The sequence below is a fragment of the Bos taurus genome, chromosome 14 (assembly GCF_002263795.3).
Source record: "Bos taurus isolate L1 Dominette 01449 registration number 42190680 breed Hereford chromosome 14, ARS-UCD2.0, whole genome shotgun sequence".
NCBI classification, from domain to species: domain Eukaryota; kingdom Metazoa; phylum Chordata; class Mammalia; order Artiodactyla; family Bovidae; genus Bos; species Bos taurus.
Genome location: NC_037341.1, coordinates 15,236,689 through 15,263,616, shown reverse-complemented (window position 1 = coordinate 15,263,616; position 26,928 = coordinate 15,236,689). Strand labels below are relative to the sequence as shown.

General features: G+C 43.1%; 1 long non-coding RNA gene across 1 annotated transcript; it reads left to right on the top strand.

Annotated features, from left to right (window-relative positions):
- The first annotated feature begins 274 nt into the window (after positions 1-274).
- Positions 275-26,311, top strand: LOC132342187 (uncharacterized). Its single transcript, XR_009490462.1, has 2 exons — positions 275-597; positions 23,756-26,311. It is a non-coding gene; the product is annotated as an uncharacterized lncRNA (long non-coding RNA).
- The last annotated feature ends 617 nt before the right edge of the window (positions 26,312-26,928 follow it).

The following is a 26,928-nucleotide window of genomic DNA, read 5'->3' as shown; positions in this document are numbered from 1 at the left end:
TTGATTCATGACTGCCAAACAGGAGAAATTATAGAGAGTCAAGTTTTAACTCTGGTAAAGAAAGATCTTTCCAACAGACAGTAACGGAATATATCATCTTGGGTTTGATGAATTATCCATCACTGGCAGTATACAAATAGAGGTTGATAACCACTCTTACCATTCAGTAGACCACTGAATTCAATGGGGGTGGGGTGGGGAGGGTTACCTTAAATGATCTTGAAGACAGCATCTAAAATCATCTAATTCCATGAGTATCTGTAAAGAATGACAATGGAGTGATGGAAGCAACTCTGTTGAAGTTAGAAAAGGGTCTTTGAGTGAAGAGAGGATATTGGAGGTCTTCCCTACTAGGATGTGAGAAGCAATGAGATAGAAATAGTCCAGGGCCATCTGAGCACTGATGCCCTCATGAGCATAGGAAATGAAACCACTTTTTACTGAAGTGGCTGAGTCTCTGGTTACTAATAGTCAGAATTTGGGAGGTCATGGAGAAGACCCAAGTACATGGAGAGACCCTGAAGGGAGCATAATCATGTCACGCTAACCTCGGACAGATTACTTAACCCCTCTGCATAGTTACCATCTTATTGAATTGTAAGTATTAAATAAATTAATACGTATAAAGCCTTTAGTACACATAGATACAAGCCATTATTACCTTCTCTTAAAAGGCCTACTCTAATGAGCTATAAGCTTCTTCCTGCTCTATGTGTTGCTGTGAACTGTCTCTTCCAGGGGGTCAGGATGAAGTTACTGATCCTATCCCATCTATTCCATCTCCTTAATAGCTGTTAATGTTTTTCTTAGAGGCTGAAAGTTTTTTTTCCAGTATAATACTTCAGTGTCATTAGAATGTGTTTAATATTACAGATTATTTGTTCATTTATTTTTCTTTCTTTAAATACTTACTGGGCATCTATTAGCGCTTAGAAATCAATGTCTGAGGGATAGAATTGTCAGTAAAAACAGGCCGGATCCTTGTCCTCACAGAGTTGACAGTCTGATTGGGATGGGGGCGGTGGGAGCAGGTGTGGGACAGACATAAGTTAGAAGAGTCAGATGGATGCAGGTGAAGCCACAGTTGCAGATGCTTTAAGAAAGGCAGACAGCACTGTAAACCTGTGAAATTAGGCAACACCCTGACCTGGGGCAGAGCTTCCCCGAGCAGGTGATGCCTGAGCCAAGTCTCAGATACACGTGTGTTAGCTGGGAAGTTAGGAAGGTTCCAAGCGGTGTCCTAGCATCCATTAACCATCACTAACAAAACGCTATGACCGAGTGACTGAGCACACAGAGCACTGACCTTGTGTCGGGCACTCTGGTAGTAACTTCATGTTGTTATTTCATCTAGATGTCACATCAGCCCTTTGAAATAGAAACTATTGTCCCACCCATTTTACCGAAGTGGAAAGTAGAACTCAGGGGTCCAGTAACCGATGGCAAAGTCACACATCTTATAAGCAGGATTTAAATTCAATTTTAACTGCAGTGCTTGGGCTATTAACTTTGAGGGCAGAATTGTCTTTGTATCTAAAGCCTAGAATTTTGCCTGGCATGTAGTAGATGTCAATAAATGCTGTCATATAAATGCTAAACTGAGTAGCATTATATTGAGGGGAAAGAAAGGCTCCCATGTTGGGGAGAAGCATGACTGCACAGTATGCTGGCCGAGGGCTGAGGTTTCAGGAGGAAGGAATTTCAACGGCAGAGCCTGCAGGTGGCAATACGGCTCGAGTGGGGACGCCGCCTGGAGGACTTCTCTTCTTTGATAGGTAGTGAGCTCTTTGGTCATTAGAAGTATTCAAGTGCAGACTGGATGAGCACTTTGACTACCTCTGAAAATATAGTAGATCTAGATTATCTTTCATACATATTTCCATTCTCAGGCTGATCTAACATAAGTAGTATTCTGTACCTCAAATGCACCAGTTCCCAAAGTCTCTTGCCTAAGTGAAAACCTAAGTTGAACACAGGTAGGAGGGTGAGTTTGCAGCCACTGAAGGAAACCAGACAGTCTGACAGACATGAGGAAAGACAGCTATCACCTGAATATCAGATGACTTTCAAATCACAGCCCTAGACAGAAGAGGTGCTTGGGAGTTCCTGGGACAGTGCATTCAGTAGGTGATTGTTTTTCTTCGTATTTGTCACTCGGTCTTTTAAAATTGCTTTTTGCCAGATCATCGCTTTTATTTCATAAAGCAGGGCATTTGGTCAAACTGGTACCTAAGGGGTTGAGGAATTAAAGATTATTTTCCTCTCCTGCCAAGAGATTGTCCTTCGGCTCTTGCAGGGGTGGATCTCGGCAAGTGCTGTGATTTCATTCCATCTTCCTCATGTAGGTTAAGTGAGCATTGCCAGAGGCCATGGCCCCAGGCCTTCTGTGGATTCCAGTCTGGTGATGTGGTTTCTGGGAAGGGGCATCTGAACCTTGCTTTCCCTTTCCTAGGGCTCAGAAGGTAAAAAAAAAAAAAAAAAAAGAATATTCAAATCACATTTGCAAATACCAGATCTTCAAAGCACAGAAACAGAAACTCTGTACATTGTGGGCATTATCTGATCTTGTCCTCAGAATATTGCATGAGGGGTACCTACAGGTGAGTCAGCTGTGGGTTCACTGTGCATGAGGTGGTACAGCTGGGACATGGTAGAGCCTGTAGTTCCCGTCTCCTCAGAAGGAAACTGAACGTAGCAAGTAGGATCTTCATGCTGTTAAGAACAGGAATCAAATTCTAGTTCTATCACTTTTGGATTGTCAGCAAGATTTTGATCCCTCTATGGCTCTCCCTTTGGAAAAAGCCTTCATCTTAGTTCTTGGGATACTGTGATTCTCATGGTCTTCCTTCTGGATATCTCGTTGTTCTTTCCATTCTTTTTTGTTTGCTTCTCCTCTCATACATTGGATGTTGTCAGTCCATTTTCCTTCCTCTTTTCTTCCCTTTTGGTCTATATTCCCTCCTCTTTCACAGTCTCAGTCACTGTGGTATGGGAAAGAGCAAAGAGAGACTTGCACACTGGCCCTTTAATTTTCCATTTAAATGACAAGCTGCTTGTGGTCATGTTTCATTGGACAGAGCAAAGCTCTGGTCCACATATAACTTCAAGATAGATGTGCCCTAGAATGAGAGGAGCCCCAGGAGAAGAGAGCATCGGGTATCTCTTTTGGAGTTGTGTTATAAATGCATCAGAGTCCTCAACTCTGCTTCTGCCTAGAAGATTTACAAATATGTATTTCTTGTCCATTAGAAATCTTACAACTAATTATGTTTCCTGCTTTGCTTTGGCTGCTAGGAAGTTCAAAGCCGAATTTGCTCTTTCCCTCTATAGGAACTATGACATAAAAGTTATATGTTAACCTTGTGGCTTTAATTTTAATTTGTGTTCTTGTGTTTTCCTTTATCTGCTATAGAATTTTTAACAATTTTGTTGTGCAAATGTGCATATGCCACTCAAATCACTATTTGAATGAATCAGGATAAAAACAGATGAATGCACACACACCTACAACATATGCATACAGCATACCACACATGCACCATGCCACACATCCCACAGATCCAATAGTTCAGCCTTCACCCCTCAGAAGAGACCACAGTAATTGCTCACTGGGTATCTCCACTGGATGTCCTACAGGTACCTCAAATGCAACATGTTCCAAACAAAATTTATCTTTCCCCTAAGTGGTCTCCTTTACAGTACTTAAATTCCTCTTTCCACTAATAGCTTAACCACGTGTGGATGATTGAAAAAAACCTAACAACCACCCTACCCTGTATCCTCACCCTACTGGTTTCTGTTTCACAATTTCTTGACAGCCAGTCAAATGAGTCATTGCATGCTCTCCAAACATGCCATGTGTTTTTCCATCCCCATGTCTTTGCTCACGCTATTTCCTGTTAGAAAGGCCCCCTACCAACTCCCCACCTGTAGGAATGCTTCCATGCTTTAAAACTCATCTCAGCTGTGTTTCTTTTATGTCTGATCCCATCAGCGAACAAAATGAGAGAATCCTTTCCTCCCAGTCTCACTGACTACATTTGACTTAATCAGCCTTACATTGTGCATTTCCCATAACTTACTTTAGCTTCCTAATAGTTAGGGAGCTCTTTGGGGGGGAGGGGCGGGCAGAGAGCATGTCTTTGTTTTTTTATTTGCAGCCACAACTCCTTCTGGCACAGGTTTGAATTGTCTTGAGATGGAAGTTCATCACAGGTTGACTTGACGGCCTATCAAATGGGAGCAAGTGTTTGCCTGGCTCCTCCCTCTCCTTCATCCATCACATCTAGGGGCTCTTTAAGCCACCTCCCCCAACATATTCTGCATTTGTTCTCTCTTCATAATTTCTTCTCCCTTGGCTCCAACCCTATCATCTCTCACATGGGCAGTTACAAAAGCCCCCTAAACACTTCTTCCTGTCTTCAATGTTGGTAATTCTGAAATACATATCCCTCCCTAAAACTTAAAACTTTTCAGTAAATTCCCAAGGCCAATGAGGTAAAGTTCAAGCTTCTTTCATGGCAAAAAGAGTTCTACATAATCTAGCTTCACCCATTTCTGTGGTTTTGATGCCTTTCAGGATCTATACTTTTTCTGGTCATGCATTCCTTCCCAACCCTGCTTAGAAAAATAGGATCAGCCATGCAGTAGGCATTTATTGTTTTGTCTCCTCATTCCTCCTTTCCTTCCTTGGGTAGCATTTCCTACCCTTCTAAGAACATAGGTGGCATGTGAGCTACAGACAATTAGAGGACTTTACTGTCTTCCCCAGGACACAGTCCAGTGAGAGGCTTTCTTGAGATTTTCAAAGTGGAGTTGAATGCAAGGTTTAGAGCTCAGAGCTGCCCATGTTACACCCTGTGAAAGTAAAGATAACAACTCAAGAGAGACAAGTAGAAACAAGATACCGGGAGCAAGTCCTTCACACAGCCCTGGACTCTCTGGCTGAGGTTTCCAGTTGATGCCAGGTTTCCTTGCTTAATTCTCCTTTCTAGTCCATGAACCTTCATCGGATGTAAGCATGTGGTTAATCTTTCTCTTCTCCACTAGACTGTAGGCTCCATGAGTGCAGAACTATATTTATTATGTTCTTCACTGTCTCTCCAGCACCTAAATTAATATTTATTAATTGAAGGGGAGGTCTGTGGAGGAAAGGTAGAGGGGTGTTACAGCCCACCAGATGGGCTCCAAGAGGCCCATCCAAGCTGGACTTTGCATTGACAGGTACATGATTCAGTAACAAAAGAAGGACATGCCTCATCCTCGTCTGTACTCTGTGTAAACAAGTGATCAGCTCAAGGTAAGACTTTCTTTCTGGTAGTGGATTGGAACCTTGAACTTCCCTCCATAATGATCAGTCATTATCTCAAGAATATATTTCTTGAGGGAAGGGAATCTCACGTTATTTGTGAGACTTGAGTTTAGTTCCTTAGACTCCTTCTCCAGCTAGGCACCAAGTTCTCAGGGTAGGCATATGCCCAAGTGAACTGAAAACACATGCCCACGTGAAAAGCTGCATGTGAATGTTCATAGCACCATTATTCACATCAGCCCTAAAGTGGAGACAGCCCAGTGGCCGTCAGCTGATGAGTGGGTGAGCAGAGTGTGGTATACCTGTACTGTGTAGTATTACTCAGCCTCGAGGGGAACGAAGTACCGACACTGCCAGAACGCGGATGAACCTTGGAAACACGATGGTAGGCCAGAGAAGGCAGTCGCATGAGTTACGTGATCCTATTTTTAGAAACTGTCCAGAATAGACAAATCCACAGAGACAGAAAGTAGATTAGAGGTTGCCAGGGGCTAAGAGGAGCAGAGATGAGGAGGGACCGTGAGTATGGGGTTTCTCTTTGGCATGATGAAAAGGTTCTGGAATTAGATGGCGGGAATGCTTGCACAACCTTACAAGTATACTAAAACCCACTTAATCACATGCTTTAAAGGCTGAATTTTATTATTGTGAATTATGCCTCAGTGTTTAAAAGTTCTTAAGTGCAAAAAGCCTGATACTTTATATTTTTATATGCTATATAGATTCTCATATCATTACCTATTTTGACCAAAGCTTGATGCTAGGATTTTGACTTTTGGTCAAGACTTTCTAATGCAGTCTTGCTGTACTGAGGATGCGTTAGGTCTAGAGAAATGGGAGACAGCTGTAATGAAGGGCTGTTGAGTAGTCCATAAATAAGAAAAATAAGGCACCTCTGTTGGAAGGAGTCGAAGGGAGATCTAGAGCTCTCATCATCTCCTCCCCAGCAGCACTTGCAGCCTCATGCTCACGACCTGAAGATCGTTAGGACTCACCCATCATGTATCTTGTTCTTAGCCCTACTTATAAGATGCCCTCCACAAAGATCCAAATTCCCAGGTATCGCCCACACTCGGTATAGTCCTCGATTTTGCCCCATCTGCCATCTTCCCGCTTCTCAGTGCATCTTCTGAAATCCAGCAGAATTATAATCAGCAAAATCTTTTGTATCATCAAACCTTTTCTTTTTCTTATCCTCTTTCTCTAACCATGACCTGGTGATTCCCTGGGGACCAACCTGAAGGTCATGTGAAGAGATAACACCAGTCACCACCCTCCTGGCTGTAGTCTTCACCAGACCCAGGTGACTTCCCATAATTCCCTGAGGATTCTAATTCTTAGCCCACTGTCATCCCCTCCGCCACTGCTCCTAGCCTAACTTGAGGTGAGTTCAGTGTCCGGTTGATAAATAATGCTTTCAGTGCCCTAGCCTCTCAGTTTCTTGATCGCCCCTCCTCCAAGGACCTTATATCTCAGTTATCCACGGCCATAATCATACCCTAGAACTTAATCGTCAGTATTTGCAGCTCGACTACAATCTTCATTTTATCCATCGCTCTCCCTGACCACTTCTCTGATCTTTCCAGCTTACTCTGTCTGGTATTCAGTGTCAACAGCTTTTCGGCATTGTCGGGGTACTGTTAGTCACTCAATCATGTCTGACTTTTTGCGACCCCATGGACCGTAGCCTGCCAGGCTCCTCTGCCCATGGAATTCTCCAGACCAGAATACTGGAGTGGGTAGCCATTCCCTTCTCCAGAGGATCTTCCCAACCCAGAGACTGAACCTGGGTCTCCTGCATTGCAGGCAGATACTTTACCATCTGAGCCACCAGGGAAGCCCTGTTCAGATAGGGACTGGTCAAATATACCATAGTCTGCTGAAAAGAGAGCATTTGCAAAGACTGGCTCCAGGGTCAGACAACCTAGGACCTTACCCTACTCCTGCTCACTCTCTGACCTTGGGATAACTGTTTAACCTTGCTGAGCATCTAATTTCATAAAACAATGATGACAACAATGACCCCAGACTCATAAGATTTTTTGAAGATTATATTAAATACTATAAAGTGTCTAGCATAGTGCTAGACCTATATGAAATTCTCAATAAACGAGAGTGATTTTATAGTAAACATTACCTGTTTTGGTCAGTCTCGCAATTGTTCTTTTCCCTACAGGAATAGCAACCCAATTTTACTTGAGAATCAGCTGTTTTCTTGGCACTGGAAGGGGCTAATCCCTAACCCAGCTCCACAGGAAGCCATGTGAACACAGTCCTGGCCAGTGGGAGCCTTCCGGCCCCTGACCGTAGTGCATGGTGATGAATTCAGGGATGGGCACATGGCTAAGCTCTGGCAGTTAGAGAATCTTCAGGGACTTTTTTGGTTGGAACAGTTGGGACAGAGAGGCCCTCCACTGGACGTGGGGCTGGGAAGACCTAAGCAAAGCCCACCTGAGAGTGGCCTATTAATAGAGACACATGGAAGAGAGGGACTGAGGGGGAAGCTGAGATCTTAGTCCAGCCATGTTAAGAATCTGCCTCTGGACTTTGTTACATGGAGCAATAAATTCCCTTGATGGTGCCTAAGCCAATTTGAACTGGGGTTCTGACTATTAGATTTTATAGTGAAGCACCAGTCTCCATCAAAAATGATGACATTAAGCCACACTGGGACACAGAGAAATGCTTATTAAATAGTTTTAATTGAAAAAAGCCAACTTAGAGAATAATAAGATATCAATGAGAGTCAGTGAGATTCCATCTTGTAAATGTTTACATAACTATATAGAAGTCTGGAAGGCTCTATGACAATAGGTGAGCAAAAGATTTGTGTTAACAGTTACATATGCTATGTAGCTTAACTATGGATGGTGGAGCTGTAGGTAATTTTTATTTTCTCTTCTTTTTTTCCCCTGTATTATATAATGTTTTAACAGTGTACATAGATTGTCAATTTGTTAAAAGGAAGTTTCCCAAAGGAGAGAAAAAACAGCCCTTTCTTGCCACACCTGCAATCAGAGCATTAAATTCTGCCTGTCCTAGGGGCCTCTCTCAGGATCCTTCAGGGTGTCTGGGACTAGGTGAACCTGTTCTGTGGGTTTGTTGCTCCTGGGTGTGCCAGGCCTTATAACCTTGAACCGATTAGAGTCACAGAAACACCATTTACAAGTTTAAATGGTCTCAGAGAAGTTGAGAAATTCTGAATTAATCAACTGTGTCCTCTCGGGAAAGGGGCGAACAGAGGGATATATGTACAGAGCTTTCAAAAGGAATTAATTGTGCTTTGCGAGTTGAATGTAGTCGTGGGAGGGGGGCTTTGGGGATATTTACATGTGGTATTATTATCCGCAGGCGCTCTGAGGCCTCTTCAGTGCTAAATCTTGTATGTCATCAATTTCCTAGCAGGGAAAGATGGTTTTGCTCACACCTTGAGGGTGGAGATGCTCAGAATCCAGACATCTCAAGTGACTCACTGAGGGTGCACAGCAAGAACTGAATTGTGATTTAGTGTTCTTGATTCCATGCCCTGTCTGCGTGCCAATCTTTTTCTTTATGGGATGCCTCAGACATGTGCAGGCTGCCTCAGACAGGACAGATCTCCCTCCCTCGCCTCCTGTGAGTGTATTTAAAAAATTCATGTCAAAATAGTTTTCTCTGGGTTTTCCTTTTAGGAGCACTCACGTTCTCTCTTAGAGTCTATTCCTGTCTATGCCCTAACTAAGAAAGCTAGATTCTCACATGCCTGCAAATGTCTCTGACTCCAAATTGGGATTACTGCCTGGAGAAGTTGCTACATTGTGCATGTGGAGGAGGGTTCACATTTTGGGGGCGTGGCGAGCCTTTCCCTGATGGTTTAGCTCATCTCCGTCCTGGGCATCTCCCCCATCCCCATCTCAACCCACTGCTGTCACTCATCCCTCCTCTCTGTGCACGATGCTCCAGCCCCTTGCCATGCACACCTCCTAATGCCAAGTGGTGATTCCATGCCTGGGACACTGTCCTGGGCTCTTCTCTACCTGGTCATCCTACACTTTAGCTTCTCAGTTACAGAGTGTTCACTTGGTGTCACGTTGCTGTTCTAAGGCTTGACAAATGTTGACTCCTCACAGAAACTTAATGATGCTGGTACCATTATTATTATCCCATTTTACAGTTGAAGAAACAGAAGCACAGAAACTTGCTCACGATCCAGAGCTAGCAAGTGCTGGAGACAGAATCTGAATCCAGGCAGCTGGCTCCAGAGTCCACTCTCTTAACCACCCTGCTTTGCTCCTCTCCTACAGATGCTCTCAGCCTCCGGCCCTGTGAAGTTGCCCTGATCCATGTTTTGGGAATTGCCCTCATCCTGCTCGGTGCTTCCAGAGCACTTTGCTGGTGCCTCAAGGATTCCCTGGCCTTTGGACAGGGTTTTTAGTAGCCTTGGTGCCCTACCAGCAGAGAGCTTTGTAAGGACTGGAATTTGGTGCGTCAATCTTGGTATCCATGACATTCTTACCTCAAGATCCTTTCCAGGTGTTTTTTAAACATTGGAGATGTGCTATTCATGTGAGCTAAAATGAAATGAAATTTAGTGAATTGGAAGGTCCCATAAGGGCTAAATCCTTGAAAGATGTGTCCATAAAAAGTTTAACTTAAGCACAAAAAAATTTCATAATTCTCATCCATTCAAGAGCTGATTATTTTCTTTTGAGGATTATTCATCATCTTGCTTTTCCATCCATTTCTTCCAGTCTTCTAGACATGTCATGCTATGAGAGAATCACCCATAAGGAGACAGAGAGAGATGAAAACACTTCAAGTCATGGCAGCTCCATTCTTGCCAGTTCTGTGACTTTGAAAAAGTCATTTGAGGTTCCTCCCATCCAAGTACTAACCAGGCCTGACCCTACTTAGCTCCTGAGATCAGATGAGATCGGGCACCTTCAGGGTGGTATGGCCATAGACATCACTTGAGCTTCCTGAATCTTACTTAGGTCAGAATTATACCTAGTGGCCTGACACTGCATGTAACGCAGCTGGCCCAGGGCTTGGTTGATAGTAAAAACTGCGTAAATGTTGACTGTTGTCATCATTAACTCCATGGCTTGGCTAGCAGCACCAGGAGAAAGGAAAAGAAGCCGAAGTCTCTGATATGCTTCTTAACGCTCTGGAAAAAGGGTGAAGGAGTATAAAGTGAAGATGGTTGGTCAAAATGAAAGTCGCCATAATAAAGACTTTTCTTTCCCCTTGCCATCTTCAGTTCCTTCTTAACTAAATAGAAATGGGAGGAAAATATCTGCAGCAGTGCAGTGTTCCTGAAAGAAACAATTGCATAAATTCAGTTAAGACCGTATTTACTCATTTAATGCACAGTTACAAAGTATCCACTATATGCCAGGTACTGAGCTAGGTTTGGAGATACAGAGCCACCAGAGATATAGACCTGTCCCCAAGGAACTCCTTCCCTGTCTGGTGTGGGGTCTGACATGTAAGTGAATAGCTCAAAATCAGAGCCAATTCCAAGGATTTTCTTTTATAAAATTCCTTTTAGAAAATGTTTAGAGAATTTATGGGAATGTAGAAGAAGGGCTATCTTGAAGAAAAGCTTTATGTGGGAAATTCAGGTTTAAATTGGGCCTTATGGGGAGTGTGTCAGAGTTCTTGGTTGCAAGCAACAGAAAGCTTCTCTAGCTATCTCAGACAAAAAAGAGGAAAGTGTAGGAAGGAGATCAGGGACTCCCAGAAATGTCAGGAGGCTGACATGACCAGATTTGGAAAATAGTCAGAATCAAAGGAGCTGTAGAGATGAAGAATATGACTGCCAGCAGAGATCACTCAGAAGGAATGGGCTCCTCTGGCTTTGATGCTGCTGAGAAGGTCCTTTGGTCACTCTCTCAAGATCAAAGGCCCAGGACAGCATGTATGACAGGCCAGCAGAGTCACCCGATCAGCCGCTGGCCAAGCCGAGATGGCGATAGAGAAAGTTCTGGTACCTTTGACTGAAGCCGGAGTTGGTCGTTCCTTTCCATCAAGCCATCATATGGAGAATTCCCCTGGGGAGATCAGCATTATGACAGTAAGTGATGCTGGGAGTCAGATAGCAGACAAAGACAAAGGTCCTTTATGGGAGCTCGGATTGCAACAGGAGGTGGCAGGGAAGGAGAGGCAGGCCAGGAACAGAGCAGAGTCTGCAGAGGGCAGGGAGGAGAAAAGTTCAGGGCTGTGGAGGGACTGGGAGGCGCTTCAGTGCCATCAGGCTGCATTGGGTGCGATGCTGTTAAGAGTTCAGTAGACGACAGAGGTAGATAGCTTGAGCTCAAATCACAGAAAGTCTCATAAAAGCCACAATAAAAAGTTGAACCTTATGCTAAGGCCAGGCTCAGGGGGCAGACATCTTTTGAGAAAATAGGCAGACATGCCTGGAAGAGAAGATTAGATTGAGGCTGTGTTTCTAATCTGCGTTCTCTGCCTGCTTGCATTGTGTTGACTGCACTGTAACAGTAGCAGCAAAAACTGCAGGAGAACTTGGAAGAAAATGAAGCATCGCAGCCAGTGGAATCCCCCACCCATCAGACTCTAAATTCATGAATTTTTAGTAGCTGGTTCTGCATTCTGGCCTCTGGGGATGGGGTGGAGGGGCATGAAACCCAGGTTTAGCCAGTCAGGGTATCTTACTCCCATCCCACCATGTGATTGGCTTAGGCGCAGACACGTGGCCCAAGTCCACAGTGTCAGCTGCAGTCACTTGGCATGCGTTGGAAAAGAGAGGACCTCTTTCTGTAGAGTTGCTAAGTGGGGATAAGTTACAGTGGAGCTGCAGCTGGCCGCCAGGCCCACCTCACTGGGAGACTCTGCCAAATATTGAAGCCAATACAGAGGAGCATGGGGCTGGGATGGAGACAGAGATTGCTAGACTTCTGGATCCAGACATACCTGACCTAGATTCCCCAGAGATCAGTTTCCAGTTTCTGGAACCAACGCATTCTTTCTAGCTCCTTCTCCTTCTATCTTTCTCTCGTTTCTCTCTCAATGAGGCCACTTGGAGTATTTTTTGTTATTGTTGTTGTTACTTGTGACTAAAAAAACCCTGAATTCATAGAATTATCTCTCACACAAAAAAGGGATGGAGTCAGGTGAGTGAAGGAGGGAGTCCTAAAGACTGGCTGAGCCCAGGAGACAGACGTCTGAGGCACCATAGCCAAATGCAGAATCTGGTTCATTTGGCCCCTCAGTCTTGGGCATTTAGATAGCTTTTTTTGGCCACAGAGTTTGTGGGATCTTAGTTCCCTGACCAGGGAACCAAGGATCAGCTCACACTGCCTGCACTGGAAGGGTGGGGTCATAACCACGGAACTGCCAGGGAAGTCCCTAAATAGTTTAGAAAACAGTTTATGTCACCTTCTAAAAGGGGTGCTTGAAGTGTCTAGTTGCTTTTTTCATAGTATGTGATGGATTTCAGCAAGTTATCTTTCACTGCCATATTCTTTTAACGAACATGGAAAACTCAGTGTTAACATGGGAATGCATTAATAACTGGAAATTCAAGCCACTGGAGGGAGATAGAGAATGAGATCACTCTCCCAGTGCTCCTCAATTCATTGAACTTGGGAGACCCTCCCTCTCAATTTTCATTCAGGTCAGAAGTTGCAAAATGGTGGCCCGTGATCCATAGCTGGCCTACAGATGCATTGTTTGGCTTACAAAATACTGCAAAAAAAAAAAAAAAGAGAGAGAGAGAGAAATTCACTAATGTTTAAAAGTCAAGAGACTTTACATTTCTGGATTCTCTCGAAAAAAGTGGGAAAGTCTCTGCACAGTGGACCCATTTTTGCCGCTGGCAGCTCCAGGCTGGCTGGGGGAGCAGTTGCCCCATTCAGTCACTGGGAGGGCCGCTGTTTGCCACAGGCTCCACCCAGCTGCTCTGTTCACTTAGGGCACCTGCCTGACACCTGTAAGCATATTGATTCATTGGAAATATCCCAAATTCTCCCTGACCCTTCGATTTGGTTGAACACTTGCTTCTGGGTTAATTTCACTATTGTTGATAAAATAATTCCCTGGGGCTATGAAGAGACAAGTTCAAAATCCCAGACGGTTCATCCTGTAATACACACACTAATAAACATTTTTGGGTTGGAAGCAAAAGTGAAGGACTTGAGGAGAAGACCAACTAGGGAAATGATGCCCTGTTTTCCTTCAGTCGTTTAATTCTACACCCAGAGAACAGAGTGGAGTCAGTGTCTGACCTTGAAACCCAGCCTTACCAGTCATCGTCTGTTTGCTCTCGGTCAAGTTCATTAAGTTGGCTGTGCCTCAGTTTCCTCGTTGTACAAAGCACTGTATTCTCTTTGTCTATGAAATGTAATACATTCTCATTTCAGAATTTATGAGTTACTGTCTGTTGAGTTATTCATGGGTTTTATTTATTTATGAGTTATTCATGAATGAAGATTAAATGAATTAACACTTTAGAGCAGTGCCTTGCACATAGTAAACACTTAATAACTGTTAACATATATATAGGTATTATATAGTATTTATATGTTTATATGTAAATTACATATTAATTTTAAGGCTTCCCTGGTGGCTCAGATGGTAAAGAATCTTCCTGCAGTGTAGGAGACTTGGGTTCCATCCCTGGGTCAGGAAGATCCCCTGGAGAAGAGAATGGCTACCCGCTGCAGTCTTCTGGCCTGGAGAGTTCCAGGGACAGAGGAGCCCAGTGGGCTATGATCCATGGGGTCACAAAGAGTTGGACACGACTGAGCGACTAACACTTACTTTTACTTACTTTTATATTTATAGAAATATAATTTATCATGAAAATTTATATGTTCTACATATATTTGTACAAAGTATATTTCTGTGAAGTAAATCTTTTTTAAGATCAGCTTCCATTACAAAAAAATAAAGTATATGTTTTAAGGGGAAAATAATTTGGTAGAAAACTTTTGCTTAGAAAGCAATAAGACAATGACAAATCTCATGAGTCCCTGGGTATTGCTATTATCTGCATAAATTTTTGTGCTTCACTAATTACAGTCCCTATAAATACATACTTCTGATAAGAGTGTAAATCACTACAAGGTATTTTTTTTAAATGCAATAAAACATCTTCTTTAAATGTAATAAAACACTGTAAGCCAGTAGCTCCTGAACACCAGATCTTCACTATATGAAGATCACTGAGTGGGATAATATAAAAGCCCATCATGGTTGTCATGTCTCTGTCAAGGCAGTTTGAGTAGTTGAGCCAGATTCATAGAAATGGCTTTTTTTTTTAAAAAACACAGAATTGATGTTCCAGTAAACAAGAATGCATAGTAATTTCTGTAATGAATTCCTTTTCTTTTCCCATTAGTAGCATCTAATAAAAATAAGGTATGTTTCTAGGGTATAAATAATTCAATAGAGTTTTGCTCGGAATTAGTGCAGTGCTTAGCATCCAGGTGTCCTGGCGTTTACCTGTGTGGAGACAGGAGAGACTCTTGGAGCCCTCAGGATCAGAAATCAATGTCTTGGGTTCACCGGCTCCACCATTGATTGATTGATTGTGTAATCTTGGACAAATGGCTAAGCCTTAGTTTTCTCATCTGCAAAGTGACAGTGATTGTCTTACCCACCTCCAAGGGTAATTGCAGACTAAGAGAGGTGATTTGGAAAAGAGGAATTGGTTGTTTCCCATATGAAGCCTGTGTTGCTGTAATTTTCCTTTGAAGCACGTTTATGGTTTCAGGATCCTATCAATCATGCATTGCTTTTCCTTGTTTCATGGGTAACAGGACGGTTTCCCTTGCCTGGTAACACACTGGCGATGACATAACTTGAAGCACTCAGCCCACCCCCAGTTTTTCTTTGTTCTTTAAGTGCCAGTAATGGTGTGCTGTCTACTGCATGATGGCATCAGAGGCTTCTCTTTCATACGTGATGTTTGGGGATTGAAAAAGCTGAAGTTTCAGATATTTTTTAAATGTATCTTTTCTTACAAAAAATTAGATGAGCGAGGCTGTGTTGGAGGTTATGTTGCATGGGAAGCAGAGTCTGAGATGGATATTTGCATGTGGGGTGTTTTGGGGATCAGTGCCTGTAGGGGAGTGAAAGGAGCAGAACTGGGTGAGGGGAGAAGTGGGGCTGTGGTCCATGACATGACCTCAGCCCAGCCAGAGAGGGTGGACAGTGAGAGCCCTGTGTTAAGCAGTCATGGCGTGCAGGCTGCTCGGGGAAGGAGCTGTGTCCGCAGGTGAGGAACCCTCCCCACCTAAGGACTATTGTGGCGGTAGGGTTGGGGAGTGGGGAGCCCAGCCGAGCTCTTATCAACTGGTACACCTCAGAGGGCCCCACAGTCCGCCCTGTGCCACTTAGAGTCTACTTAATATAAAGGAATAGTGAATGGGGTGAATTGCAGCCCCTGCCACTGTCACCTGTCCCAAGATAGCACCTAATCCTCACACCCCTAGCCATTCCTCCACTAGTCCTCTCCCTCCATCCCAGACCACCCTCACCCTCCACTAACAACTCTGCTTGTCTGATTGGCTTACCTGGCAGAGAAACAGACCCTCATGCAAATGGGCTGAGCCCCTGGACACCCTGCCCTTCTCAGGCTGTGACAGTTGTATCTGTCCACATGCCTTCCAAACTGGGAAGCCTTTACTGATGGGATAGGCCCCTTCATCGTGACAGAACTCATTTCCTGCCTTTGTGAGCACCTGTGACTTACCAGCATCTCCCACATTTTTTGCCACTTCCTCCTCACCTGGTTTGATTTACATGATGTCGTCAATACCATGAATCAGGGTGACGCACTGAAACGTCCGGACAGCCCAGGTCACTTTGGTATATGTTAGCTCTGTCCTCATGCTTGTTTCATTCCTTCCTGTGAGACCAGATTGTAAATGGAGACTGGTGTCCATTTCAAGTGAATACAAACTACTTTTCATTCTCCTTTCTAGTAAGGATCAAAAAGAACTCGTTCGCTAGATCAGTGGCAACATACTGTGCGCCTGAGAGCATGTAGTCTAATCTAATTAAGCTCCTGCTTCTGATGTGGCGGTTGCAGTTGAGGTTGCTATTCTGCAGGAGGCCACTGGTGTCCTCCGGGACATATCTGGCTTTGGAGGTGTCATGGTGAGGGTCACTGCCTCTCAGCCTTTGGGTCTTTAAGGAGGCAGTAATCTCTGCTCTCCTCCCAAGGACACAATGTTATTTTGGATTAACCATGTTGGCTGTGGGGGAGGGTCAATTTCAAAAGCTTCCACTGGATCTTTCCCACTATAATAGCTCTTACTCCACAAACCAAGGAATCACTGCGGATGCTCAGTGAACTGCCAAGTATAGCAATTTTTTTCATTACTTATTTTTAAATTTTATGTTTATTTTTGGCTGCTCTGGGTCTTCGTTGCTGCTTGTGGGTTTCTCTAGTTTTGGTGAGTGGGGGTTACTCTCTAGTTGCGGTGCATTGGCTTCTCATCGCGGTGGCTCCTCTCGTTGCTGAGCACGGGCTCTAGGCAATCAGGCTCAGTAATTGTGATTCATGGGTTTAGTTGCCGCACGGCATGTGGAGTGTTCTCAGAACAGAAATCAAACCGGTGTCCCCTGCATTGGCAGGCAGATTCTTAACAACTGGACCACCAGGGAAGTTCCCAAGTATAGCTATTAAAATTACATATCTGGGAACTGACCACTAGGTTTGTCTATGAATCCGCTGGACCCACACTGAGCTGGACTCAATTTATTACCTGGTCCCCATAAGCCCCGAATCTCATGAGGGATCAGCTGATAGTTCAGGTCTCAGATACTATTAACTTAGACCCTGTGTCCAACAGTCCTTGAAATATTTTGATGTTTGCCTTTCTTCAGGGTAGGATTACTTGAGTAAATGGCCATAGGTGTCCATAGCTCTATATAGGTCACCCTTAGCCTGGCCAACCATCCTGGTTTTCCCAGGGCTGTCTCTGTTTCAACACCGAGCACCCTGCATTCCTGCACATCCCTTAGTCCTTGGGTAAAACAGTCACCCTAGACTCCCCCAACTCCCTAGGAGGCACTGCCACTTTGCCACTAATTATAATAATTGCATCCATTTTTTGTTGGCTAAGCATTACCTGACCTTTATTATTTTAGAATCTCTTATCCCCTGGGAGCCTGGTTCTGTTACAGCATCTCCTATGGTCAGCTTGGGTCTTCAGATGAGGGTCACCCCTGAGCTTCTCAGAAATGCCAGTGATCCTTACACCAGAGCATTTCCTGTCACTTTGCCGGAGCTTCCTATATGCAGCAAGTCTTCAGATCTTAAAAGTGGATCCCTTCTAGCATGATCACTTCTGTGAGATTTTGATTCTTTCTTTCATATCTGCCATGGCAATCTGGCATTTCTGTGTGACTTGTGTTGGCTGTTGCTTTTCCCAAGTTTCCAAAGGCCATTCTAGTGGTATGCTGGTACCATCTTTTCTAGCCCTTGATGGATTATTAAATCATATATCATGATAGGGTGTGCTCACAGTGATAAACTCCACCTTACCCAACCTGATATTCTGACCCCTTATATCCAGCAGCCTCAGAATCCAGTCCCCACTGTCTTGCATCATCAGCCAGTTCACTGAGTGGATAATTCCATTTCTCCCTTAGTTGATGCAGGACTCCCCTGTCTGGTTTATGTTGTGACCTTACCCTAACAGCTGCTGGTCTTGTGCCAGGAGGGAGGTGGAGGTAGACCCAGAGGAGGGAAGGTTACACAACGGGGAGGCCTCTGAGTCATCTCCTGGGTTGAGGGATTGTCTTGAATAGGGAGGAATGGGCAACTTCTGAGCAGGCCAGAGGGTTCTGGGGTATCTGAGGATTCCATGTTTTCAAATACATCAACATCAATGTTCCTATCTCTGGGTCCCATTCTTTCATATCAGAGCCTGACTTTGCCATAGTAGACCTACCTTATTTGGGAGTTTGGCCTTCTTGGGAGCTTGACTTCTCTTATGATTAAGCCCTGGTCCTTATCCTCATCTCCATCTTCCTCTTGGCTGCGAGAGATGAGAGTTTCTTATTTGCTGGCAAGAGGCCCTCTGGCTTTCACACTTAGCCTTTAATCGCTAATAAACGACCTTTCGTATTTTATCTTTTTTTTTTCTAAAGCATTCATTTTCTCTATCAACAGCCATACAGTTCTACCTTATTGTGTTTATATTACTATTTCCACATATTTCTCAGCCTGATATGTCGTCCCCATGTGGTGAACCATCCCAGTTCGCAGCTGGAACTGTGTTAACAGTTGCATTGGTACACATGTGCCAGGGGGTCACGGCTCCACCTTTTCCCAGGATGGGGCTCTCAGAGGCTGTTTTCTAAGACCACTCCTCAGACTGTCCTGCCACAGGTTGTCCCAGGTTGGGTTCCTTGGGAAGCAGACTCTAAAATGGAAACAAATTGAAGAGAGCTCTGAGGGTCAAGGGCTTCCAAAAGGAAGAGAAAAAAGTGGCATTGGGCAAAAGGAGTTGCTGGCCTGTGTACATGCAGTCACCACACAAGCCTCAGTGAATCCCATGGGACTCTCAGGACCAAAGGGTCTCGGCACTGGGACAAGAGCAACAGGCATGATTCATCTCCGTGAATTGACCAGTCACAGGATGTAAGCTGCCACCAGAATGGCGACCCTTTTTATGCAGGAGGGGCTCTCAGCACTCGCCATATCTCTGGGAGGGAGGGTCTCAGTCCATAAGGGAGACCAGGATGGAGTGTCATGGCCTCCTGTTTACCAAATGTGCTGAGGATTGGGTGGCATGTTGAGGAAATCTATGAAACGTGAAAGTGGATGGGTTCTCAACTGGATGGGGCTTCCAGGTTCATCTACTTGCACTAACGTTTATTTGGTCACTGTGGATGTAAAAGTGAAAAAACTACATCCTCATCACCCCTGCCCAACATTGTCCCTGTTAATTTGCTTGGAAATTGTTTAAGGTCAGTCTCATTTGCAAATGTAAATGTGGAAAATAAAGCCAGAATGGGGAGGATTCCATATTGCAATTGAGGAAAATGCAGTTATTGGTTGCAATTTTCTATTTGGAGTCAGCATTGACTCCATATGGATTTCCCAGGGCAGGGGTTTCCCTGGTCCACCTTGGTGGCCATCTTGGAGAGGTGAGATCACTGAACCATGGGGGCGTGAGACATAGGTGCTCTGGGCAATAATAGCTTTGGAGAATATCCTGGGTTGAGGTAATGGGGTCAGAAAAACACCTACAGGCAAACGCCCTGTCGTGGGTGTGCTGCAGCATCTGGAATCACCCGGGGGGGTAGGGTGGAGCGTAGAGAGCCTTAGCTAGCTCAGCAGGCCAGCGCCGGTACGTGACATGTGGGTCCCATCAGCCTGCTCTTGAGGTGGGCTTTGGGGTGAATCATCTCAGTGGCTGAAACGAACAAGAGCCTCGTTCACCCGCCAGTTGCTCCATCTTTATCATTTTGCCGATGTGGACAGAACTTTGCTTCACACCCAAGAGATTCAGCCCCTACTGCAATCAGTCCCACCAGCTACTGTCCCTTTCCTCAAGCTGTTGATTTCTTCATCTGTGTCCTTCCTTCACCCTCAAGGATCCCTGCCCTTCTCCACAGGTCTCAGCGACATAGAGTGACAAGATTCTAAAGAGGAAATGCTTCCCCATGTTAGGCTTAATTTTCTGCTGATATTTTTTCTATGGCCCCACATTTATATAGACTATATGTTACACACATTTGCTATGTATTTGTATACTGTCTTATAGTAAACATATTTATATAGTATTACATCATAATTTTAAATATACGTAAGTTGTGGCTCAGTAGTAAAGAAACCACCTGCCAATGTAGGAGATGCAGTTTGGATTCCTGGGTGGGGAAGATCCCCTGGAGTAGGAAATGGCAACCCACTCTAGTATTCTTGTCTGGGAAATCCCGTGGACAGAGAAGCCTGGCAGGCTACACAGTCCATGGGGTCTCAAAAGAATCAGGCACAGCTTGGCAACTAAACAACAGATATGCTGCTGCTGCCACCAAATCGCTTCAGTCGTGTCCGACTCTGTGCGACCCCATAGATGCCAGCCACCAGGCTCCCCCGTCCCTGGGATTCTCCAGGCAAGAACACTGGAGTGGGTTGCCATTTCCTTCTCCAGCGCATGAAAGTGAAAAGTGAAAGTGAAGTCGCTCAGTTGTGTCCAACTCTTAGCGACCCCATGGACTGCAGCCTACCAGGCTCCTCCGGCATGGGATTCTCCAGGCAAGAGTACCAGAGTGGGTTGCCAGTGCCTTCTCCAAACAACAGATATACATTGTTATAAATAAATGCTGTTATTATTATAAAGAACATGTTATAAATATCTATATATCCTATATCATATTTATTTTTGACCCAGTGACTGCCTGTAGCTGAACTCATGCATTAAGTCCCACCCAAAATGTCACTTCCTCCTCTATGAAGTTGTCCCTAATGTCCCCAGGTTAAGGTATCCTCTCCTCTCTGTGCTCAATGCACTATGTATGCACCTTCCTGAGCACTTATCACAGTCTTTGAATCATTTCCTTGTTTTTCCATCTTTTTATCACTGGGCCAAACTCTTTCCAATTACAATTGTATCATTTCAATCAGATTACCCTTAGTACCAGCTGAGTCCTAAGTCCTCAGAACTCTAATGACACTCAGTAGAGTTTTGTGGAATATATGAAGTTAGCACACTGCTTGGCTCATTAAAAAGGTTAAGCAAACACATGTTGAATGAATGAAGAAGGAACAAATTAATAAATGAACATAGTCTGGGCTGAAAGCAGAGCCGCCCCTCAGGAACATTTGCAGGGCCTGGGCAGGAGGACAAGTTGAGGCCCACTTACCATATGTCTAAATAATTCAAGTCACAAAACAAGCTAGCCAGCAAACTGTTAAATAAAATGCTGTCTCTTTTTCCATTGGCAAATACATCTTTACAATGAAAAGTCAAAATATACATGAAAAGTTGTGCATTTTGTGTGACTAAAAGAAGGCAAAATATCAAAGATGTCTAACTATAATTAATATTGCAAATGTTCAGGTATTATGTTGAGGGGCTGATGGTGTTGAGATAATAAAATAAAGGCATATACATAATTCATAAATTCTTATACAGCTGGTCTATACCATTTATTTTTCTTGCCTTCATTTCTGCAAAAGCATTGGGGTTAAAAAATAAAAACACTGGGGTTAAAAAATAAAAGCACTGGGTTTTTTTTTTGTTGTTATAATTAAGTATCACATAATGTATGTTCTATTGACAATAAGGGCAGATGGCATTTAAAAAAATCTTCCTTATATAAAGTTAATTTTTATACAGAAATTAATTTCACCTTAGAGAAGCACAAAGTTTTATGTACAAGGATATTCTGTCCAGCAATAGTATATTGCAGTTAGTGGTTTACAGTGACAAAAATAGAAACAAATGGGCCCATCACCATGGGAATGGCTGAATAGATTTTGGCATAGCTAAACATGTAATATAGCCACTTGAAGAAATAAATGAGTCATACTAGTTGACTTGGAGGGATTTCCATGAGATATTCCCAGGGAAAGCCATATGTAAAGAAATGTGTATATTCATCTTATTTCTATAAAATAGACAATGACAAAAAGCTATGCATGTATGTATATTTTTACATATTTATATATGGTTTAGTTGAAATGGAGACTATAGAAGGAATCACATTAATAGTTAATCTGGATTTTTTATACGTATGTGGGAGGGGGTGGTGATGCACATGTGAAATGGGTGCAGATATGGACTTCCTTGATAGCTCAGTTGGTAAAGAATATGTCTGAAATATGGGAGACCTGGGTTTGATTCCTGGATTGAGAAGGGAAAGGCTACCCACTCCAGTATCTGGAGAATTCCCATGGACTGTAGAGTCCATGGGGTCACAAAGAGTCGGACACGACTGAGCAGCTTTAAGCTTCACTTTCACTTTCATGAAAAGAAAAAGTAAAATCTGGCTGAGAAAATGCTCCATGCTTGATTTGATCTCCATTTTTCAAATTTCTGTATGTGTTTGTATGGAAGATAGGACATCAGGGGAAATTTTACATCTATATTTACTGATATGTAGGTATAATAGATATGTAATTGTCCAGAAAATTCTGTGATATCCTTCTATTTCATTCACAGCAAATAAAGTAAAAACCCTGTCTACATGTGTCTATGCTTTTAGATGGATGAACAAGGAGAGAGATGTGGAAAGACATGTGCCTGGCCATGGGACTTGTACCAGGGACTAAAGGGCAGCAGGAAAAAGGGAGTTTTTTCTTTACCAGCACAGCTGGTAAAGAATCCACCTGCAATGCAGGAGACCCCAGTTTGATCCCTAGGTTCAGGAAGATCCCCTGGAGAAGGGATAAGCTACTCACTCCAGTATTCTTGCGCTTCCCTGGTGGCTCAGCTGGTAAAAATCCACCAGCAATGTGGGAGACCTGGGTTTAATCCCTAGGTTAGGAAGATCCCCTGGAGAAGGGAAAGGCTACTCACTCCAGTATTCTGGCCTGGCAAATTAAGGCCAGACTATACAGTCCATGGGGTCACAAAGAGTCAGACACAACTGAGAAACTTGGGCTTCCCTGGTGGCTCAGCTGGTAAAGAATCCACCTGCAATGCAGGAGACCCTGGTTCAATTCCTGGGTTGGGAAGATCTGCTGGAGAAGGGATAGACTACCCACTCCAGTATTCTTAGGCATCCCTTGTGTCTCAGCTGGTAAAGAATCCACCTGCAATGTGGGAGACCTGAGTTTGATCCCTGTGTTTTGAAGATCCCCTGGAGAAGGGAAAGGCTACCCACTCCAGTATCCTGGCCTAGAGAATTCCCTGGACTGTATAGTCCATGGGGTCGCAAAGAGTCGGACATGACTGAATGACTTTCACTTCACTTTTTGTTTGTTTATTGTAGTTGCTGTATAATATGTTACAGATGTAAAATATAGTGACTCACAATTTTTAAAGGTTATACTCCACTTATAGTTATTATAAAATATTGGTTATATCCCCCACCTTTACAGTATAGCTCATATTATACCTAATACTTTGAACCTCTTAGTCCTTTATCTTGTCCCTTCCCTCCTCCCACTGGTAACCAGTAGTTTGTTCTCTATATCTGAGGGTCTGCTTTTTTTTTTTATATTCACTGGTTTGTTGTATTTTTTTCAGATTCCATAGATAAATGATATCTTAGAGTATTTGTCTTTCTCTTATTTAATTAGCATAATGCCCGCCAAGTCCATCCACGTTGCTGCAAATGGCAAAGTTTCATTCTTTTTTATTACTGAGTCGTATTCTATTCTCTATATTTATATATACATATATATGAAACAACTGTCCATTCATCTGTTGACGGACACTTAGGTTGCTTCCATATCTTGTGAATTATAAATAATGGTGCTATGAACATTAGGGTACATGTGTCTTTTTGAATTAGTGTTTTTGTTTTTTTTTTCAGATATATACCCCAGAGTGGAATTTCTGGGTCATATGATGCTTTTGAACTGTGGTGTTGGAGAAGACTCTTGAGAGCCCCTTGGACTGCAAGGAGATCCAACCAGTCCATTCTGAAGGAGATCAGCCCTGGCATTTATTTGGAAGGAATGATGCTAAAGCTGAAACTCCAGTACTTTGGCCACCTGATGCGAAGAGTTGACTCATTGGAAAAGACCCTGATGCTGGGAGGGCTTGGGGGCAGGAGGAGAAGGGGACGACAGAGGATGAGATGGCTGGATGGCATTACTGACTTGATGGACGTGAGTCTCAGTGAACTCCGGGAGTTGGTGATGGACAGGGAGGCCTGGCGTGCTGTGATTCATGGGGTCGCAAAGAGTCGGACACAACTGAGCGACTGATCTGATCTGATCTGATGGTAGTTCTATTTTTAGTTTTTTGTGACAATGCCATAATGTTTTCTACAGTGACAGAACCAATTTATTAATACCTTCCCACTGACAGTGTACACAGGTTCCCTTTTCTCTGTATTCTTGCCAACATTGCCAACATTTGTTATTTCATCAATAGAAGAGGATAGAGCACCCAGAAATAAACCCACCCACTTATGGCCAATTAATCTATGACAAAGGAGGCAAGAACACACAATAGAGAAAATACAGTCTCTTCAATAAATGGTGCTGGGAAAACTGGACAGCAACATGTAAAAGAATAAAATTAGAGCATTCTCTAACACCATATACAAAAATAAACTCAAAATGGGACTTCTCTGGTGGTCCAGTGGTTAAGACTCTATGCTTTCATTGAGGTGGGACACAGGTTAGATCCCTGGCTGGGGAACTAAGATCCCACATGCCACAGGGTATGGCCAAAACAAAACCAAAAAAAAAAAAAACCAACTCAAAATGGATTATCAAAATGTAAGACTGGATACTCCAAAACTCTTAGAGGAAAACATAGGCAGAACACTCTTTGATATAAATAGCAGCAGGATTTTGGGGGATCTGTCCCTTAAAGCAAAGGAAATAAAAGCAAAAATAAACACTTGGGACTCAGTTAAACTTAAAAGCTTTTGCATAGCCAAGGAAGCCATCCATAAAATGAAAAGACAACCTACTGAATGGAAAAAAATATTTGCAAATGATATGACCCAGAAGGAATTAATACCAACATATATGAATAGCTCATATAACTCAAAAAAAAAAACTGATTAAAAAATGGACAGAAGACCTGAGAAGATATTTTTTTACAGAGTAAATGCAGATGGCCAACAGGTACATGAAAATGTGCTCAACATTGCGAATTGTCAGGGAAATGCAAAGCAAAACCACAATGAAATATCACCTCACACCTGTCAGAATGCCAACATCTGTTTTGTTTTACTGATTACAAGAAGTATGCAAATTTTAATATATTGTTTTTATAATTTGAGAAATAACACATCAGATCTTTTCTAAGAAATATGGAAGTCCTTGGAGACCTGGGCTTCATCCTGATACTGCCACTTACTATCTCCAATTCCTCAGTGTTCTTCTCTGTAAAATAGGGAGAATAACACTATCCAGCAAATAAATAGGAAGATAAAATAGATTAATCCAAGGAAAAGCTTAGCACAGTAGCTAGCAAACAGAAAACACTTCCTTAAGGTTTTGCTATTGTTATTATTGCCATTGCCCTCATCATCACTCCTCCCCTTCTCCCTCCTACGAGAAGAGTGTTTGAACCAGATGTAGGGGGCTGGCAGCTGGAGAACATAACAGAAGCATCGATGTGTGAGTTGCTAAAGAGGCTTTTTATAAGACATCGGTAACCACACTGCTGGGTGGAAGGAAGCTGTTAAAAGCACCAATGTGTGGTCACATGAAACCAAGTATAAAATAAATGAAAAATAAGTTTTGCACATTTGACTTTGGGACCTTGTAAACATTTTATATTAGGAAATTAAATTTTGATATTTCATTTGATATAAAACAATGTAAAAAGCAATTCATAAATGTGAAAAGTGCAGTGAACTAGGTGAAACTAATGAGCGTCTAGTTGGTGGTATAATCAGACAGGAGCTAGTTCTTTACAACTCACTGATTTGATTATACATCATGTGTGAGATATACTCTAAGGACAAAAACAACTACAAAAACTTCTTTAGCTGCTTCTAGTGACCATATCTTTGGTGGTAGCATTTGAATTGATATTCTGAGCCTCCTAAGATAAACAGGAACTCACACTCAGAGACACCTCTCCCACCCACCCCAGTCCTGTTGCATATTCACTAGCTGTGCGAGTTGGATAACATGGTCATTTAGTCCATCTACTTCTTTTCACCAGATCATTTGACAAGTGTTACCCCTAGAAAATTCAGAATAAGTCTGTGTGCAACCCATAAACACAGTCCCTAGATATTCATGGCATAAGCTTACAGTGACCATGATTTCAAAATTAGGTTATTTTAATTATGGTTTTTTTCCTTGACTGTGTGATGACAGTGTAAATAATGATTGAAATATGATGAGTGTTCTCATTTGTTTTCCCACCCTCTGCTCATTAAAGAGGATTCTTCTAACTTGGAGTACTTAGGCTCTTATCCTCCTCCATCCTTCAAGGATGGACCTTGTCTTGCTAGACCAGTTCTTGGGTAATTTTAAGATGATGGAAAAGACAGGAAGATAGTAAGATGCACACGGGAAGAAGAGCTAGGAGTCATTCATGGGGGATTGTTGAGAACACGTGCAACTGTGGTGTGTGAAGACAGTGGGCTTTAGGGGAGAAAAGGTAGCTGTGTCTAATACAGGTTATTGTGACATTCACTTTTTGAATGAACAGTGTTTCTTTAACTGGACTTCTAAACTGGACAACATGGATCATGACTCTATAAATGATACAGTTGCAATGAACAAAGATTTATGCCAGTTTCTCAGTAAAGCTGGGAGAGGAGGTTAAGGACACCGAAGGGCTGTAATTGGTATGGGGCATGTCTGGAACAGAAACAGCTCCAGGGACAATCTTCTGACGGGCTCCACGGTCTCATTCATAGGGCTCCTCTGCTTCCTCTGTTGTTCCATTTTCCTCACGCCATTGGATGGCTTCCTCTCATTGTACCTGGCTTGTGCTCCCACATAGCCTCTGTTTGTCCATGGCTCATATGATGGTCCTGCTCTAATACTGAATTAATGCCTTACA